Here is a 7,487-nt window from a genome sequence, read left to right on the forward strand (position 1 = left end):
ACAGGCACCCCTGTCAGACAATCCCACTCAAATTTATCCAGCTATATCTCAAAACTAATTAAGCTGGTTGCTCCCATAACTCCTGTTGGGAGGCTGTTCCAAAACCTCTCCCCTCAGATGATTAGAAGTTTTTTTAAATTTCCATATGCCCATTTGTTCTTGTTCCTTTAGCTTATGAAGCCTTTCATCCTTCCTGGCATTTACCCCCTGATGTATTTATAGAGGGCTTTCTATAAATACATCAGGAGGTAAACACTAGAGCAACTTAAGCCTTCGTTTTGGTAGGCTAAACAAGCCAAGCCCTCTATTACCCGGATCATCCTAGTAGCCCTTCTCTGCACCTGGACAAAGGCAGCTGAGATCCTTGGAGGTATTAGGTGAGGCATTTCCAGAAGTGGTAGTGCTATTGTACAAGGTACTGATAAGACCTCAGTTGCAATACTGTGTACAGTGCTGTTCACTATGTCCAAAAAAGAGGAATACAAACCGGAAAAAGATGGTGTGTACAGACAGCTATCTATAAATACATTGGGGGTGTGGGGCAAGTGGGGGGGACAGTAAATGCCAGCGAGGATGAAGGGCTCTTTAAGCTAAAGGACAATATTAAGCTAAGGGACACCCAATGAAGTCTGGTCAAAGTTATAAACTCCCCCATTTGACCTGAAATATCAGTTTGAAGTTTATCTAGAGAATGCTCCATTGGGGATCTCCACTGGGTACGAGATGGGAATTTATGTCCTCATGACTCTCCCTGCCCACCACATCCTTTCCTTAATTTTTTCCACACCCTGAAGTCCTTTACTGGACTCAGTTCCTTTAGCTGGTCTGGCCACAAGTTACCTTCTCACTCCCTCTAGTGGAGCATTATAAATGTGTCATTTTAACATACAGACCATGGCTTCCCCTCCAAGAGAACCCAATGGAAACACCAACACCCAGTGTTTCATTTACTGCCTCTGACCCCATAAACTCCTAAAAAGATTCTCGTAGTCCCAGCGTCAGCCCAATGTAGCTGGCAAGGTGCAGCATAGGTGAGTTGAGTAAAGACACACAGGAAGGGTGTAGGTATGTACGCGAGTCTAGACCCTACCTGGCTCTCTACTTGCCCAGGCTATGCGTCTCCATCTACACTGGCATTTTAGTAGTATACTGTCCCTTCGCCCCAGGGAAAGGCTCCAGCAGAGGGGAGGTAGTGGGACAGTCTCCAACAGGGGCTTTTCCCAGCTGCCTCCCCCGCCAGAGTCTTTTCATGGACACGTGTCGCTACACACTGCGGTGTGGATGCAGCTTGGTTTTCACTGTGTCATGTAGCTACATGTACACTACACGCTGCTGACACCGGCGTGTAGTGTAGATGTAGCCTTTTAGATCCTAGCCTGAGAAGCTTGTCCGACCATCCCTCCCTCCCCCGCTTTTGAAGAGGCTCATTTACATTTTAAACTTCAATTAACCAGAATCAGAATCTCCTTCCCAGAAGCCTGCCAGCCCTGCTGTCCAGGAAGCTCAGTAATCAAATCAACTTCCTTTTGCGGTGGCTTGTGGCTGCCGAGCCCCGCTTTCCCCTCAGTCTGCTCTAAAGTTTTCAACTTCATTTGTAAATTGGAAATTGCGGTTACTCAGGAGAAATCTACAACCTCTCTTCTTGCTGAGCACCCAGCAAGTAAGCTAGGTGTTAAGTATTTTAATACCCGAGGCTGGCTGAGTTGCAATCAATTTATACAAGCAACCCAGGCAATTGGTCTGCGTCCTTGCAGGGGGGCGCACATCCCCAGTTTGAGGCCTTGTCTGCACTTGCAAGTTAGAGCGCATTAAATCAGCCTCGGGCACCCTAACTCCTGAGGTGTCCACACTGGCAAGGCACGTAAAGCGTCCGGACTCCACGGCTGGAGCGCCCCTGGTAATCCACCTCCACGAGAAGCATAAAGCTTGCTGTGCCCTGGCTGAAGCACCACGCTGCCAGTGTGGAAGCCCTGGTCTATTAATGTGCTCTGATTGGCTTCCAGAAGTGTCCCACAATGCCTGTTCTAGCCACTCTGGTCATCACTTTGCAGGGCAGTAGAGTTCACTCAGGTGACCAACCAGCAGACCTGCCCTTTAAATTCTTTGGGAATTTTGAAATTCCCCTTCCTGTTTGCTCAGCCAGGCATGGAGTGCTCTCAGCATATCTTTCCAGGTGACCATGCCTCCACGCGTCAGCCAATCCCCAGTATGGAGCAATGATGAGGTGCTGGACCTCAGTGTTTGCAGGGGGAGGAAGCTGTCCAGTCCCAGCTGCACTCCAGCCATAGAAATTACAATACCTTTGGGTAGATATCAAGGGCCATGATGGAAAGGGGCCATGACCAGGATGCAGTGTAGTGAAGGGTTAAAGTGAAGGAGCTGCAGAATGCCTACCACAAAGCCCGTGAGGCAAACAGCCGCTCTGGTGCTCCCCCTGCAACCTGCCGTTTCTACAAAGAGCTGGACGTGCTACTTGGGCGTGACCCCACCTCTACTCTGAAGACTACCATGGACACTTCAGAGGACATAGCAGCACAGAGTTCAACAAGGCAGGAGGAGGAAAGCGGGAGAGAGGGTGCTGGGGGGGGGGGGGCGCAGAGCCAGAGGACGGCCTGGCATCTCTAGGTGCATGCAGCCAGGAGCTGTGTTCAAGCTAGGAGGAAGGTAGCCAGTTGCAGCAGACAGTGCTTGGGGAAGAACAAACAGCAGAAGAGGTGCCCAGTAAGTGGCTTTTATTTTGGGAAGGGAGTTGTTCAATGCGGGCTCTTGGGGAGAGGAGGGTTGCAGAAAGAAGGGTTAGGGCTGCATGCATGCCTAGATGCGGAATAGGGCGTTGATGTGCTCTCTCACATCACGGTAATCAGCCTCAGTGATCTCTTTGAAGGTCTCATGCAGAAGCTGGGCAATCCGCTTGCGCATGTTCCTTGGCAGAGCTACTGTGCTCCTTGTCCTAATAAGGCTAACAGGTCTGGACCACCATGCCATGGGGGGGGGGGGGGGGGGGGGGGGACCATTGCTGCACACAGGCAAGCAGCATAAGGGCCAGGGCAGAAACCACATTGTAGTAGAAGACTCTCCCTTGCTTCCCAGATCACCCTCAGTAGTGAGATATCTTCCAGGATGAACTCATCCTGTGGAAAATGTGGGGACAGTGTTCAATACAGGGGCCCCCTGCAGCTGTTGGCTCTCCCCAAGGCACAGAACCAACCCCAGAGGACACTATGGCCCTGAAACAATCAGTCCGCCTTGCCCCTGTGCTTACTCACCATTTTGGGGCTTCTGTGGGTTATGTGTGCTCGTTTTGGGACCGGCACTTTCTGCTATTGTGTACACTGTACTTGTCTTTAAGTACAGCAGAATAATTGCTCTGTCTAGTATGAACAATGCTGACTCTGTTAAGTGTTGCATTTTGGCTTTACAGATGCAATCTTGAGATCCCAGCCATCCTTGTTATCAACGACCGAAAGACTACAAAGAATCAGGAAGCGTATGCGAAGAACCAAAGAGGACCTGCGGCATGAAGTCATTGAGCAGTCCCTTACTGAAAATCAAAAAGTACAGGTGTGGTGGGAGACTGAAAGGAGCCTCCCCCAACAGAATGCGGATTGCCAGCACCAAAGCATGGAGCAGCTCATATGCATTATGGACCTCCAAGCAGACTCGATACAGGCTCTCATAGCACTGCAGATGGAGCAAATCCGTGCTCCCCCCCCCCCCCCCCCCCCCGCAGCCCTTGTCCCAAAACTTTCCCTTGTGCCACCATGTCACCGCCAACCAACTTCCCCCAACATCCAGTTTCTTACCACCACGGGCTGCCTCCAACACCTGTAGCTTCACCACCCAGCCCTGCAAACTATGACCCTTACCCACTGCACTCAACCCCCTCACCATGCATTTTAGCCAGCCTGAAGTGCAGCACTCATTGCACGGCACTCCAGACAGGAAGTCTGAATATGATAACAGGAGATACGCAAGTCTGTGATTGTCCCACTTCCCACCCTGCCTCCTTTCCTCCTCCCACACAGCATAGATGTGTCATGCCCTGTTTCCCCAGCAGTTGTTTTTCAATAAATGATATTTTTGGCTTTGAAAACATGCTTTATTGCATTAAGCAAAAGACACCGAAGTCCAGGAAAGCAACAGGCACTGCAAGTCAGTGCATCATACGTAGCAAACACAGATGCCTACTAGCATTGGAGCCACCGCACTTCACCCCCATGGCTTTCAGCATCAAATTGCTCCCTCAAGGCATTCCTAATCCTTACAGCCCCGCGCTGGGCCCCTCTAATAGCCCTGGTCTCTGGCTGTTCAAATTCAGCCTCCAGGTGTTGAACCTCTGTGGTCCATGCCTGAGTGAAATTTTCACCCTTCCCAAAATGTTATGGAGGGTACAGCATGTGACTATAACTGTGGGGATGTCGTCATCGGCCAGTTACAGCTTCCCATACAGACAGCTCCAGCGGCCCTTTAAACGGCCAAAAGCACACTCAGTCATTCTGCACTGACTCAGCCTGTTGTTGAACCGCTCCTTGCTGCTGTCAAGGCTCCCTGTGTAGGGTTTCATGAGCCACGGCATTAGAGGGTAAGCGGGGTCTCCAAGGATCACAGTGGGCATTTCAACTTCCCCTACAGTGATCTTCTGGTCTGGGAAGAAAATCCTGGCTTGCAGCTTCCTGAAGAGGCCTGTGGTCCGAAAGATGTGTACATCATGCACCTTTCCAGACCAGCCTGCGTTAATGTCCATGAAACACCCACGATGATCCATAAGTGCCTGGAGAACCATAGAGAAATACCCCTTCTAATTTATGTACTCGGAGGCAAGGTGGTCTGGTGTCAGAAATGGAATATGCATCCCATCTATCACCCCTCTGCAGTTAGGGAAACTCATCTGTGCAAAGCCAGTCACAGTGTCATGCACATTGCCCAGGGTCACTGTTCTTCTGAGCAGGATGCAAGGCCATGCAAACTTGCATCAACACGATTCCAGCAGTCCACTTTCCCACTACAAACTGGTTAGCAACTGATTGGTCGCTATCTGGAGTTGCCAGCTTCCAGATTGCAATAGCCACCTGCTTCTCCACTGGCAGGGCAGCTCTCAATCTCATGTCCTTGTGCCCCAGGGTACATAGATATTTAGGTCAGAAGGGACCATTATGATCATCTAGTCTGACCTCCTGCACAACGCAGGCCACAGAATTTCACCCACCACTCCTACAAAAAAACCTCACACCTATATCTGTGCTATTGAAGTCCTCAAATCGTAGTTTAAAGACTTCAAGGAGCAGAGAATCCTCCAGCAAGTGACCCGTGCCCCATGCTACAGAGGAAGGCAAAAAACCTCCAGGGCCTTCCAATCTGCCCTGGAGGAAAAATTCCTTCCCGACCCCAAATATGGCGATCAGCTAAACCCTGAGCATATGGGCAAGATTCATCAGCCAGATACTACAGAAAATTCTTTCCCGGGTAACTTGGATCTTACCCCATCTAATAACCCATCACAGGCCATTGGGCCTATTTACCATGAATATTTAATTACCAAAACCATGTTATCCCATCATACCATCTCCTCCATAAACTTATCAAGTTTAATCTTAAAGCAAGATAGATCTTTTGCCCCCACTACTTCCCTCGAGGGTGGGGGCGAGCTTAGCACACAGTCCCATGGAAGTGGCTCTCCTCATCCAAAAGTTGTGCAGCCCCTGCTCGTCATCCCAGACTTGCATGACGATGTGATCCCACCACTTGGTGCTTGTTTCCCGAGCCCAAAAGCAGTGTTCCACTGTGGTGAGCATGTCCATGAATGCCACAAGCAATCTCATGTCATATGTGTTATGCGAGTCGACATCGGACTCCTCACTGTCAGTTTGTAGCTTAAGGAGTAACTCAACTGCAATTCGTGATGTGCTGGCGAGACCCATCAGCATATTCCTCACAAGTTCAGGATGCAATCCCACAGACTGAGAGGGAAGACAGAACGTGCAGTACAAAAAACATTGAAAGATGGTGCCAGATGTGGACGGAAGCCCAGGGATTGTTGGGATGCGAAGCGATGCATCACGGGGCATTGGGACAGGACCCAGAATGCCCAACACCCCCCCTTCTCACAAGCCACAGCACCAGAATGGGAAGAGGTGCTCTATGGGATAGCTGCCCATAATACACTGCTCCCAATGCCGCTGCAAGTGCTGCAAATGTGGCCACGCCAGCGCGCTTGCAGCTGACAATGTGAACACGTGGCAGCACTTTCCCTGCTGTGGTCTCTGAGGGCTGGTTTTACTCAAAGCGCTCTACATCTGCAAGTGTAGCCATGCCCTGAGAACCTCTGGTCTGAAGGGATTATTTTGCCAAATCACACCATACATTTCCCCCCAAATGGATCTGTGTTGTGGTGCACTATTATAGGATTCCTTTGCACAAGGCTTTCCAATATCTGAGCCCTCCTCTTTCGAAGGAGTTTTAAGGTTTGCCTGATCTCTAGAGATTAACCTTTAATGTTGTTTTGTATGCTGGGTAAAAATAAATAAAAAGACTCGCTGTTATTGTGGTTGGTGATTGATTCCTTTGGTATACCCTACCCATATTCCCTCTGCTGCCCAGACAAGCTACTGTGGCAGTCCTCGCTCAGGGGTTGGTTGTTCAGGTAGCGTCAGGGATAAGGCCTGTGATTTGCAGGGGGTTGTTGGTAGGGGGGCCAGGGCCCTCCCACTCCACCAGGCTCCATAGGTGCTAGAACAAGGGGTGCTGCAATACTTCCTGGCTTGAAGTGGTTTCCATTTTATACAGTTTACAATTTGGTTCAATGGCTCTCAGCACCCCCACTATACAAATTGTTCCAGCACCCCTGCCGGGCTCCAACCCAGGGCCCTGTGAGGGGCTATCAGTGATCTGACAGCCAGGGCTGCATATGGCTGCCCTCCTGGCCACTTCCTATCACCCCCACCTCCCCTGCAATTGTCCCAAAGTCAGGTTAAGGCAGTGCAAAGGGTGTCTGCTCACCACAAGGCTCCATGTAGTGTGGTATCTCAATCTCTCTCTGGTTATGGCCCACCCTCCTGGGCCAGCGCAGTCCTAGGGCTTTCCCCTGCTGGGATAGTCCAAACAAAAAATAAAGGGGATTACCAAAGTCCACACAAGGGGGAGAAGGGGAATGCTTCGCTCTCCGGCTGTCTCTGGGGCAGGCCCTCCCTTACCTTGGGGCAGTTGTCGTAGGGGGAGATTCTGCCTTCACTCAGCTCTTCTGCCCTGGAGCTGCAGGTGGCAGAGCTGCTCTCTTCCCTGGTCTGCCACTAAGGGAGCTGCTCTTCTGCCTTTTAACTCCTCTTCCTGCTGGTGTTTCTCCCGCAGGTGTGATGGGGCGGGACTGGCTCAGCCCAGAGCAATTCCTTAACCCCTCATTGCCCAGTGTGGGGTTTGTTTACCCAATCAGCGTCCCCCTTGAGGGGGTGGGAAGGAGGGTGACATAGGAGCCACTGAGCTGGACTATGCCA

The 7,487-nt window shown here is 50.7% G+C and overlaps 1 long non-coding RNA gene across 2 annotated transcripts in view; it reads right to left on the reverse strand.

Moving 5' to 3' along the window:
* The window catches only part of LOC122461799, a 33,007-nt gene extending 25,722 nt beyond the window's left edge, over positions 1-7,285 (reverse strand). For both annotated transcript variants that reach the window (XR_006283989.1, XR_006283988.1), the window contains exons 1-2: positions 7,191-7,285; positions 6,997-7,084 (exon numbers count right to left, since the gene is read on the reverse strand). This is a non-coding gene — a long non-coding RNA (uncharacterized LOC122461799). The remainder of the gene's footprint in view (positions 1-6,996; positions 7,085-7,190) is intronic.
* Between the last annotated feature and the right edge of the window lie 202 nt (positions 7,286-7,487).

Source organism: Chelonia mydas, chromosome 9 (assembly GCF_015237465.2).
Source record: "Chelonia mydas isolate rCheMyd1 chromosome 9, rCheMyd1.pri.v2, whole genome shotgun sequence".
Taxonomy (NCBI): Eukaryota; Metazoa; Chordata; order Testudines; family Cheloniidae; genus Chelonia; species Chelonia mydas.